Source organism: Rhinatrema bivittatum, chromosome 3 (genome assembly GCF_901001135.1).
Source record: "Rhinatrema bivittatum chromosome 3, aRhiBiv1.1, whole genome shotgun sequence".
In the NCBI taxonomy this organism is placed as follows: Eukaryota; Metazoa; Chordata; class Amphibia; order Gymnophiona; family Rhinatrematidae; genus Rhinatrema; species Rhinatrema bivittatum.
In genome coordinates, this window is record NC_042617.1 from 344,376,997 (window position 1) to 344,390,237 (window position 13,241).

The window sequence follows — 13,241 nt, forward strand, 5'->3', positions numbered from 1 at the left end:
TTCTAAGGTTCTGCATCCTGGGAAGACATTACCAGTTTCGGGCACTACCATTTGGTCTCGCGACGGTCCCTCGTACGTTCACGAAAGTGATGGTAGTGGTAGCGGCGCAGGTGCGCCGCGAAGGCCTTCTGGTTCATCCTTACCTGGACGATTGGTTGATCCGAGCAAAGTCCGAGGGTCAGTGTCGGCTGGCAGTGGCCAGGGTTCTACAGCTTTTGCAGTCACTAGGCTGGGTAGTCAACTTCAACAAGAGTCAACTGACGCCCACACAAACCTTGGAATATCTGGGAGCCATATTCGACATGAAACAGGGCAAGGTGTTCCTATCTCACGAACGGATATGCAAGCTACAAGCTCAGGTGAGGCGATTATTGTCTCTCCGCTGCCCGCGGGTCTGCGATTACCTGATGGTCTTGGGTTCTATGGCTTCAACGCTCGCGTTGGTTCCCTGGGCGTTCGCTCATCTGTGGCCATTGCAGTCTTCCTTACTATCCCGCTGGAAGCCGGTTTCGGAAGAGTTCCACCTACCGCTGCCTCTCGCAGGCCAGGCGAGAGCCAGCCTGCTCTGGTGGCTGGATTCCAGTCATCTGTCCTGTGGTGTGTCCCTTCTGGTGCCCAATTGGACGGTGGTGACCACGGATGCCAGCCTCTCCGGTTGGGGAGCAGTTTGCCTAGGAAAGGCGGTTCAGGGCCTATGGACATTGTCGCAAGCCCAGTGGTCTATCAACAGGCTAGAGACCAGAGCGGTCCGGCTGGCCCTGCAGGCCTTCCTACCGCTGGTGCAAGGACAAGCGGTCCGAGTGTTGTCGGACAACGCAACCACCGTGGCCTACATCAATCACCAAGGCAGGACGAGAAGTCCACTGGTGGCGGAGGAGGTACAACTCTTGATGACCTGGGTGGAGAAACATCTCAGCAACGTCGCAGCGTCTCACATCGCCGGAATCGACAACGTCCAGGCGGATTTTCTCAGCCGTCATCGCCTGGATCCCGGGGAATGGGAGCTGGCGGACGAAGCGTTCCACTTCATTTGCAAGAAGTGGGGAACGCCCCACGTAGATCTGATGGCCGCTTGGCACAATGCGAAGGCCCCGAGATTTTACAGTCGACGTCGAGAAAGGGGAGCAGAGGGCGTCGACGAGTTAGTGCTTCCCTGGCCGACGGATGTGCTGCTGTATGTGTTTCCCCTGTGGCCGATGATCGGGAAGATCCTGCGGCGCATAGAATTGCACCCGTCCAAGGTGATCATGGTGGCACCGGAGTGGCCGCGCCGTCCGTGGTTCGCAGACCTCGTCCAGTTGTCGGTGGCGGCACCCCTTCATCTCCAGGGGTTTGCGGGGCTCCTACATCAGGGCCCCGTTTGTTTGGAGGATGCGGATCACTTCTGTCTCACGGCATGGCTTTTGAGAGGAATCACTTGAAGAAAAAAGGTTACTCAGATGCGGTGATAGCCACGCTGCTGAGGTCCAGGAAGCAGTCTACATCCATGGCTTATGTCCGGGTCTGGGTGGTCTTTGAAGATTGGTGCATGAAGCGTGGTTTGGATCCCACTTCTGCTTCTGTATCTGATATTCTGGCGTTTCTCCAGGCCGGGCTGGCCAAAGGCTTAGCGTGCAGTTCCCTACGGGTCCAAGTGGCGGCACTTGGTTGTTTGCGAGGTAAGGTCCGGGGAACCTCCCTAGCTCTCCACCCGGATATCTCCCATTTCCTTCAGGGGGCTAAACATCTCCGTCCTCCATTGCGGCCCCACTGTCCGTCTTGGAACCTCAATTGGGTCCTCTCCGCCTTATGCGCGGCGCCATTTGAGCCCTTGAAGCGCGCAACGGTTAAAGATCTCACGTTAAAGACGGTATTCCTGGTGGTGATTGCCTCGGCACGGCGTGTTTCAGAATTGCAAGCACTGTCTTGTAGGGAACCGTTCTTGCGTATTTCCGATTCAGGAGTCTCTTTGCGGACGGTTCCTTCCTTTCTACCTAAAGTCGTGTCGTCTTTTCACATGAATCAGTCAGTTGAGCTGCCTGCTTTCGCGGTCGGGGAGTCTTCCGATCCAACGTCGAGGGAACTGAGAAAACTTGATGTATGGAGATCCCTCCTTCGCTACCTGGAGGTTACTATTCCGTTTCGGATAACCGATCATCTGTTTGTTTTGTTCTCTGGTCCAAAGAAAGGGGCCGCAGTGTCCCGTGCGATGATCGCCCGTTGGCTCAAGGAGGCCATTGGTTCGGTGTACTTGGTGCGGGGAAAACCGCTTCCTGTAGGTCTTCAGGTGCCCTTGACTCGATCTCACGCTGCGTCTTGGGCGGAAGCTTCTCAGGTGTCGCCTCAAGAGATTTGTAGGATGGCTACCTGGAAGTCGTTGCATACCTTTATCAGGCATTACTGATTGGATGTCTGGACGGCAGACGCCGGGGGGTTTGGAGAGTGGGTACTCCGAGCTGGACTCTCTACTTCCCACCCTCGTTAAGTTGGCTCTGGTACATCCCAGGTGTCCTGGACTGATCCTGGTACGTACAGGGAAAGGAAAATTAGTTTCTTACCTGATAATTTTCATTCCTGTAGTACCAAGGGTCAGTCCAGGATCCCGCCCGCAGTGCTACGCTAAAGTAACAGAGAGTCCGCTCATCGTTGTTAGCTAATCTGACCGCTTGTTTGGCTCTCCCGGTTGGGGAGTCCGGTTCCCGCAGGGGTTTGGATTTATTCCGGTTCAAGTAGCGATTTTTTCTAGCTAGTTGTGTTTTTTCCTAGTTGGATTTCTACTTTGACATTACGTATGACTGAGGGGCTGTGACTGGCACAGGGTCATATATGGCTCAGTCCCACAAGTTTTGCTCTGTCTCCATCTACTGGTGCGGAGTCACAACCCAGGTGTCCTGGACTGATCCTTGGTACTACAGGAATGAAAATTATCAGGTAAGAAACTAATTTTCCTTTACACATAATTCTGTAAAAAAAATAAAAAATAATTGTGTCAACAGCTCTACATGTTGGAAAATATAGAGAAAATAGTTTGCAAAAAATATTAGCATTAGAATACAGCACAATATAATCAATCTGAACTCTTTGTTTGCTATGTGTAGACTTAGGGAAATGCATTGCAGTCATTACCCCAAGAAACTACTGTGATCAAACAGATAGCATGACATACTACTAATCAAAGGAGCATAGCAAAGCATAGCAAAAAACAAAACAATATGATGTAATTAGAAAATAAATAAATCCATTCAGGATTACAAAAATATACATTATCTGTTCTTTATCCTGGATCAGGTTTATTCAAAACATAAAGATTTCTCTGTGCTGTAGAAAGTAAGGCAAATGCCCATTGTTTACATCTCGTAGAGCTGCAGAGCGGCGATCACTTAGCTTTTGTTTTGGCTCCAGTTCATTTTTTTTTCTTCAGGATGTGTAATTAAAAACTGCATTAATGCCACCAATTATGGCCTCCAAGGGACCAGAAACCCCATGTTACTATGTGATGGAACACAACGGTGCCGCAGACATCCATTTACTATTCTAATACTCATTAATCCTGCCAAATGCAACTCATTACTGGGCTTCAAGGAAATCATCTCATAGGCAAACACAGCACAGAGTCTATCTGTCACGGCTTTTCTTTCAGGACAAGTTTGCAGGGCTGGAAACATGTTTTACGGAACTAATCTGTGAAGCTGCAGACTTGGCGCTTTATTTCTCGTGTACATGAAGTCTATTTCCTGATAGCATGACACCTGCTTTACACATCAAAAGAGTCCCGGCTGGGAGACGGGAGTAGGACCCTGTCCTTGAAAATCCACTTTTCTGGCATTAAGTCTATAGTGATGATGGAGAAGAGGTTAATGCCACTCAGTTGGATGGATCCGGGAACTCTGGAAGAGAGTGGGATAACTCTCAAAGATGGTGGACATTTACATCTGCTCTGTCGGTTTTGTTCTTCATTTGCATCTTGTTTCTTTGCTGGCCCTGCTTATCTACCTTTGCGCTCTTGGTCAGAATCATAGCTTCGCCCGAGCTGAGCCGCATCACTAGATTTCAGGTTGCAGGAAAGCGATTGTACTATGTAGCTACCCTTTGCCCCTCGAGCCCCCATCCGTAGCACTGCCACTAATTGACATTAGTCAGTCATGTGTGGCTGAGAAGATGGTAGCCATGGCAGGGATTAGCACCCAGTGCATTCTTCAGAATTGATATTTGGACCTTTGAATCAGTTGTTCTCAGAACTTTCTGATGTCAATGGATTGGCTTTCTTTGAAGCTATCAGTATATCTGCCTTAGCCAAAACGGTTGGTGAGGAGGGATAGAAAAATGTGCTAATTGATTGGGGATGGGCATGAAAATCTATTAAAAAAGAGCACCCTGAATTACAGCATTTTTAAAAAAAATCTTAACACTATCGCCTTTTTTCGTTATGATCAATTTTAATGAAGGAAATGCCCCAAGGTGGTGATGCAGTCCTTCTGGTGCTACAAACAAGTCCCAAAAGGCAGCACAGCAAGTCTGTTACCTGCACAAATGAACTTTGGAATCCAGTTCTAACGCTGCATTTGGAGTCATAAGAGTGCAATCCCTGGGTTGCACACTTCATGGTGATCTTATTACTAGCAGCATTACATCTGAGGGGTATTAAACAAATGGGCTCATCCCAGCAGGAGGCATAACATGGGTTCACCTTGCTTGCCATTTTCAATATTTCTGTTCCACATGCTTTTGAGAGTGGATCGGATAAAATCTTTTCTCCACAGTTCTTAGTGCAATCCTAGTTGTGAAAGTGATTCTAAAATATCATATTGCCAAGATGGACATCCAGAGAGGATCTGGTAAATATTTACAAGCATGTGACTCCAGAGTTCAATTTCAAAAATAAATCTGTTTTATTTCTGTTGAGTTATAGCATTTTATGCCTTCTTTTTTGATTTTATTATAGAAAAGCGATTAATCAAATGTAATAAACTAATAATAAGCTAATGAAAACTTTAAGGGAGAAGGTTAAAACCTCCAAGTATCAAGTGGAAATTTAGTTGGATGAACCAATTCCTGAAGCAGCTGAAAAGTTTCTCTAGTTGTTTTAAAGTAATTCACAGCATCAGGGATCTCTGCTCTGCAAAATTCCTGAGTTACCTGGATGACTATACTTAAAGATAATCAGCCTTTGACATTTTTGCCTTCATGCTACATAACAAATATCCAGGCCGACTCAAGGAATATTTAGCTCCATCCCACATTCAGAATTTTTATTTTGTTTTTGATTGTGAGCTGTTATTGATGACTTTTTATTGTGAGCCGCATTGTGCTATTGGAATACATAGGATAGCAAATTTGTATAAATTAATACATAAATGTAATCCTCTACCAATATATATATATATATATATATATATATATATATATATATATATATATATAATGCAAGGAGCAAGTGGCATCTGTCTGCAGCATAGAACTGGAAGGCTCATTTTCACACTTTTCCCAGCATCCCCAGCAGAGGACTCCAAAGGAACCACAAGCCATCTCGGTTTTAGCTTTCACAGCCCCTGCACTCTTTCTAACAGCAGAGGATCTGAAGGCTCATTTGCATTCTTTTCCCAGCAGCCCTAGCAGAGGACATCAGAGGAAACACAATGTTTCCAGCAGCAGAGAACTGGAAGGTTCATTTGCATACTTTTCCCAGCAGCTCCAGCAGAAGCCTCCAGAGGACAGTGCGAGCCATCTAGGTTTCAGCTTTCACAGCCTCCATAATGTTTCTGGCGGCAGAGAACTGGATGGCCCATTTATGTACTTCTTCCAGTAGAGGACACTGCGAGCTGTGATTGAGCTTTTACAGCACCTGTACACTTTGTTACAGTAGAGAACTAGAAGGCTCATCAGCCTACTTCGCCTAGTAGTGCAAGTAAAGGACTCTAGAGGACATTTCAAACTATCTAGGATTCAGCTCCCACATCCCCACTTCTTTGCTGTAGCAGAGGATCATAAGGCATGTGTCAAAATACCATTTCCTATACATTTTCAACAACAGTTTTATTCATTTGATACAATAACAGGGAACTGGTTCAAAACAAGGGTCAATAGGGTGTATAACTGGATTGCCATAAGTAGATTACTTGTAGCCTCTGGAGGATCACTGACAAATGTAAAATAAACCAATAGATTTAAAGTCATTTATATTAGTATAAACATCCCTCCTCCCTTAGAAATGTTAAATAGGGATGTGCATTCATTTTAAACAAAATAGACAATGGCAACAAAATTGTCTATTTCGCCGTGTTTCGGGAGCACCCTGAAATGAAAAAAAAAATTGACATTTCGTGGAATTTCATATTTTATATTAGTGCACACTAACGGGACTTAGTGCGCATTAAGTCCCGTTAGTGCGTACTACCTAGTTTTCTAATTTCGGAGTTAGTGCAACCTAATAGATCTTAGGGCGCACTAACTGGTTGTTAGCTCGCAGTAACTAAAGTTAGTGTGCACTAACAAAAAATGTTATCAGTAGGTTAAAAAGTGTCACTTGGGGAGTAGTTTGTTAGTTAGAGTTATGGTTCTGCATTTCCACTGGCTGTCTCCTTACTGTCTCTTAAGAAGGAGGTTTTCAAAGTGTAAACAACTGATTCACATTTACCCATCTGCCAGAACAGCCAGCCCTTCTCCCCTCAAGCCAATCCTCTCCTTCCTTCCCAGCACAGCTTGCGCGCCCCAGGCTGAGCACCTCCCCTCAGCCACAGTGCAATTTGCTCCATAGCAATGAACCCAACTGCCTAATGATATTATTCCAAAAGCACCATCCCCAACGAAACACAAGATCAGCAAACAAAGCCCTACTAGAAATTCCTACAATCTCCTCAGCAAACTCACAACAGTCAGAGAAAGAGCAACCTCAATAGCCTGCCCATACCTATGGAACTCACTCCCAGAAAACATAAGGCTACAAAATGACATAAAACTCTTCAAAAAGCTACTCAAAACTTGGCTATTCTGACAAGCCTACAAAGACGGAATCGGATAAGCGGACAATAGTGGACACGTTGACGGTATTAGAAAGGCAGTGATCTACCTTTTGCACTCATTTTGTTTATCTCATAGGTATTCTATCCAACTGCTATCTAACTATGATCCCGCGATTTGTCATTGTCTTCTGAAATTATATACTCTAGTCAACAATATTTTAGATTTTAACTGCTATTAACAAAGCCTTACTTCTGACATATATTATAGCTGTTATCATTCCTTTACTATATTATTATTGCACTTTTCTATAGCATCACTGTACTTTCCATGCTAAATGTTTATAAACCACCAAGAAGGCACCCACTGATTAGAAAACCAGTGGCCAACCCTTGGCATCTGCTTTCTTATCTCTTAGATATGCTATTTAATTATGCTCCCACGATTTGTTACTGTCTCCTGATATTTATATATATTAGTCAACAATATTTTAGATTTACCGTTATTTAACTGCTATTTAATTCCTATTTAACTGCTATTTAACTGCTGTTTCCAATGATCTACTTCTGATATATATTATAGCTATGATCATTCCTTTACTATATCATTATTGTACTCTCCTATAGCATTAATGTACTTTTCTTGCTAAATGTTTGTAAACCGTTATGAAGGTTCCGACTGATATGATGGTATAGAAAACCAAATAAACCATAAACCATAAACCATTCCCACCAGCCCAAGTCCCAGCCACTCTAGCCTCCAGATGTTGGACTTTTTCTCTGAGGGCCTTGTGCTCTTTGCACCAAGCGCACACATACAACCTCTCACCAACAGGAAGGAAATCATACCTGTGACACTCATTGGAAAAGACTGGATAGCTTCTCTCTCACTGCTGGACTACTCCCTGCATCTTAATTTTGTTCAGTTGTTAGAAATGTAGATGTGCACTGATTTTTTTTCATGTCATTTTCGTTTCGGGTTGTTATCTGTCAAATTTCGTTTTTATAATGGTTCATTAGGTATTTATTTCATGTTTCCCTCATTGCAGTCTGAGTGCGCACTAACAGGGCTGTCTTCTTCTAAAGAGACAGTAAGGAGACAGCCAGTGGGAATGCAGAACCATACCTCTAGTTAACAAACTACTCCCCAATTGACACTTTTTAACTTATTGGTAACATCCCTGGGATAAGCAGCATGGAATCTATCAAACTTTTGGGATCCTGCCAGGTACTTGTGACTTGAATTGGCCACTGTTGAAAACAGGATACTGGGCATGGTGGACCTTTGGTCTGACCCAATATGGTAAATCTTAAGTTCTTAAGTTCTTATGGCATCATACACACGTGAACAAAGATACGTAATGCACATATGGCACTGACCATGATAAGAAGCGAAGAGACAGGAAGTTCACACAAAACAAAGACTGAGGTAAGGGGAAGATCCTGTGTGTGACGAGCAAAAGCATTGGAAGGAAAGAGGAAGAGATGAAGGGAACAGGAGGAAAAAAGAAGAGGGGAGAAGAAAGGAGAGAGAGAAAGAATTTTCCCACTAACCTTTCCCTTCACTCCCTTCCCCTCTCATGCTATTCAAAAAAACTTTATCAGAACGGAGTTTTAATACTGACTGCTAGGATTTCCTATTTTAAGAAAGACTAGACTACAAACCCATGCAGGCAATAGTGTAAATCTAGGACTGGATTAACTAGTTCCTTGTGACTGAGATCCACTAGACAACTCTATATATGAACTGGAAACCATCAGGGCCGGGGCAAGAGTTTTTAGCACCCTATGCAAATCTTTGGTCATCCATCCCCTTCTCCTATCTTACCTATTGGTGACAGCTTCAGCACATGCTCTCTCCTCCCAGCGGCAGTGGCTTCAGCACTGAGCTCCCTTTTTTTTGACAGTACTGAATTGTTATAATCTTGATATCTCTGCTATACATATTTATTCTTCTTCTTGTGGAAGCATATATCCTATTAATTTCTTCCACTGCAGTCACAGTCATTATTAAGATGGTACACCTATTTTCCTGCATTTTTATAAAGAATTTCATTACATCTTTGCCTGAATGCCTGCTGACCTTCTAAACTTCAGATATTTTATGTGAATTTTGTTGGGCTCACTGCCTGGCCCCCATGGTGAGATGGATTGTCAGAAAGATTTCATCCCCCTTTTTCATTCTCAAGGCTATCAAACTACCTATAGGCAGTGGTGAACTTTATAGACCCAATCACTGGAGCACGTACAGTTTCATTGCTTTACAGGAGCTAGAACTTTGGGTCCAAAACAGAGAAGCAAGCATGAATATACTGGCAAATCAGGGAGAAACCAGTACATGGCAAGAGCACAGGAACTGGGAGAGAAAATACGAGAAAGGACAGCTGTAAGGCATGGGGACTGCATCAGCATCAGACAGCAAGAGAAGGTGCAACATTGTGTATGAGACAATATTGTGAATGTGTAGCCAAGATTGCAACAGGACAGCAGGCTCTTGGGATACAACGATCAGTGCTGGAGGTTTAGGTCTGGAATAGTGAACGCAGATCCATTGGAGCTGGCACCCCGAGAAACACAAAAGTATAAATGTAAATCTGAACCTCTCCGCAGTGCCACACCCAGGAATGCCTCCTCTCAGTCCAGGGAAACTTGTGCTTATACAAGAAATACGCATACAAGTTCACCTCTATAATCAGGCCAGCAATTTTATAACAGTCTGTTTCTGTGGGTAAAACACCATTTCTGCGGAAATGCCTTTTGAAATGGCCTTCCCTCTGGCTAACTTGAGGCCATCTGAAAAGATAAATCTTAGATCTCTTTTTCTTTTTCTTCATGCTTATCATTAATATTTTATTGTGCCATTCCATGTTAATTCTGCTTTAAAGGTGGACTAACACATGTAAGGAACCTTTGGCTTCCTTAACCAAAACGAGTGTACCAATTGATCAGGGAGGTTCTGTGTAGAAATTAGTAAGGTTTGGGTTTTGCTCCCCCCATGTGGAAACTGCAGATGGTATGACATAACTATTTATCATCCGATAGCATGATCTATCCTCATGGATTTTTAGCTATAGTTCAAGCTGACAGGAGCCCTTCCTTACTCTTTTCCTATGATAAAGGAGTAAAGAAGTTTTGCCATTTTCGGGGACAGCCTCCCATTGACTTGTCTATCCACCCTTTATACTTGCTTTGGACTCATTTAAGCCAATTTTTGAGAATCCTTCTGTGAGAACCGGCCCCCCTTGTGGCAGTGGATTGGGACATTCCTGTGTTCAAGGCTGGGTAAGGCTGTGTTATCCTTCCTTCAGAGGATAGACCTGACAGTGACCTGATGCAGAGGAGTTATATTTTTGAAGTTATTGTCTTTCTGCACTATCTCCTCTGCTTCAGGCAAGGAAGTTTTATGTCACCCTTCCTGCTTCTTGATTGATTTTTCCCCTTTTAGGATTCCACTTGGAGCAGATGGCCCTTGGTACCTGGGACTCAGTAACCAAACCATTGTGAGAGTGTGTTCATCTTGAAACAATCAGAAGTACAGAGGAATGCAGCTGGAGAAAAGGATCCTAGCCAATGACAATAAAGGAAGGAAACTAAAGGATCCAAAGTAAAGGTAATAAGAACTTTGTTGTTGCTGTGTGAAGTATTACATAAAAGAAGAGTAAGGTGCCTACCAGGTGCTACCTAAGGAGTTAACTGGTTCAAGAGGATTTAGGAGGAGCAGAAAAATGTGGGTCTAAGTTCTGATAAATTATTGGGCAGCTATCCTAACAACCTTTAATGGGAAGAACTAATGAGGCAATTGGGATTTTGAAGGAAGATTGAACTAAATTCAATCTGATAAACTTGGAGAATTTGCAGTAATTGAGAAGAGAAGGAAATTAACTATTAAAGAAATGCTTCCAGTAAAAGTAGAGACTTTGCCAAAGAATTGTGTAAGGGACAGGGGGTGTGTGAGCCCTTAATGCTGTGACCCAGTTGACGCAGCCTCAAGGGTGAACCACCAAGACCTGTTCTAGAAGGTGAGCATGCCCTGAAGTGGGACAGTCTGGAACTTCACCTTTACTAACCACCTCCTCCACAAGTTGAGCCCTTGGATTCTGGTGGCAGGCAGGACTTAGGCGGGACCCTAGGATGAAGGTAGTACTTAGAGTCCATAGACCGGAGACTGTATAGACAGCAGGCTTAAGTGAGTCAGAGAAAGGCCAAGGTCAGGGCAGGCACTGGGCAAAAATAGTCAGATCCAGGCAAGGGGTCAGGTCCAGGTGTCAAGCAATTGTGGTCAGATCCAGGCAACAGGTAATCATGGTCAAGACCAAGCAAGAAGTCAAGATCCAGAGCACCAGGCCAAGAGTAGACATGAACATACAGAGGATACTGGACAAATGAATAAGAAATATAAAGCTGGACTAGGAGGCAAGACTGGATGAGGCTGGGCTGGAAGACAAGGCTGGGTGAGGCTGGACTGGGAGGCAAGACTGGATGAGGCTGGGCTGGAAGACAAGGCTGGATGAGGAATGACTGGAATCAGGAACACAGAACAGGCTGGAAGACACAGGAATGCTATAGCAACTCACACTGCTAGGCAGGAGATCCATTGATAAGGCAATGACAGGGGCATGGGCAGTCCTTAAACACAGAAATCCTGCTGATGTCATAATTGGGTGTATGGGGCTTTCCAACCATTGGCCCTTTAAGTAAGACTGTGTGGCATATGTGCATGTCTATTGTGTCCACGGGGAAAGCGGGAAGAAGGTAGTGTATTGGTGGTCTCAGACCATGCCAGAGGCTGAGGCCTGCAGAATCATTGTGGTGTTTCTGCTACATCGAGGAAGTGTTGCCGGTGCAGGGATAAGTCCAGGAGAGTGGCCGGTTGTGGGCCTACCCCATGGTCAGCCAAACGTAACAGTACCCCCTTCCAAAACCCCTTCCCCATCTTTCTGTGCCCATGTTTATTGTGGAATCTTCTATGGAAGTTCTTGAGTAGTAGAAATTACAGATTAGCATCTGGCTCCCAAGAATTTTCTTCAGGTCCATAGTTCTTCCAGGAAATGAGGTACTGTAGTCGATTTCAGACTTTGCATGAATCTAGAACCTCTTGTACCTTGAACTGGGTATCTTCTTCAGTGGTCACTTCAATGGTCTTGAGGGGTGGTCTGCCTAGACAAGATAGAATGTCTGGTTTTAATAGAGAGACATTGAATATGTCATGAATCCTCAAGGACAGTGATAGTCTGAGTTTGTATGCTACCAGTTACAATTGTCAGTCAATAGGAAAGGTTCCTATGAATTGTGGAGTGAACTTCATAGAAGGCATCTTGAGTCTCAGGTTCCTACTGCTAAGCTAGTCTACACTTCCTGGGTGTAGCTGAGGTACAGGACAACATTTCTTATCAGTTTGATTTTTAGAATGTGTTGCTGCTTTATCCAGGAGAAGGTGGATCTTTTGCTAAAATCCTTGAAGCTCCTGTCCCCTCAGAATGGCCTCTGAACAATTGTTAGAGATAGGAACTGGTCTAAGTTTATGAGGATGGTGCTCGTAGACAATGTAAAAAGGTGATGGTCCTGTGGAACTACTCATATGACTGTTATGAGAAAATTCAGCCCATGGAAAGAGAAAGGCCCAATTATCTTGATATAGCTTCGCATAGGCCCACAGGAAGGCTTTGAGTCACTTGTTTGATTTGTCCATTATTATGAGAGGGATAAGCAGAGGTGAAGTCAAATGTAATTCCAAACTTCCTGCATAAGCCTTTCCAATATCAGGCCAGGAACTAAACCCCTTGGTCTGAGAAGATGTGACATGGCAATCAGTGCATATGGAACATGTGTTGCACAGAGTTTAACTAATTCAGGTGCAGAGAGGTGTCCGAGAAGAGGAATGAAATGTAGAGAGGAGAAGGTTGCAAACAAAATCTGTGGCAAGATGGGTCCAGGGTTCCTTGGGGGCCAGTAGCTTCCGTAGCAAACCCCATAGTCATGCTCTGACACTCTTATGCATGGCACATGTAGGGCAGGACCCTACATAATACTGAACATCAGTCTTCATCTGAGGTCACCAGGAGTGTTGCACAATTAATTTCAATATCCAGGTAATGCCAGGATGCCCAGATAGATGGGAGACATGCACCATTCAAGAACCTTTTGACATAGGCATTCGGGCACCACCGTCTTGCCGGGAAGGACTGTGAAAGTGGTAGCAATTAGGGGTGGGAAGAAGGGGAAAATTTGTTTCATTTTTTGTTTCATTTTTGGGGGGCTTTTTCCCCATGAATTTCATTTTATGTAATGTTTATTTTGTTTCTTTAG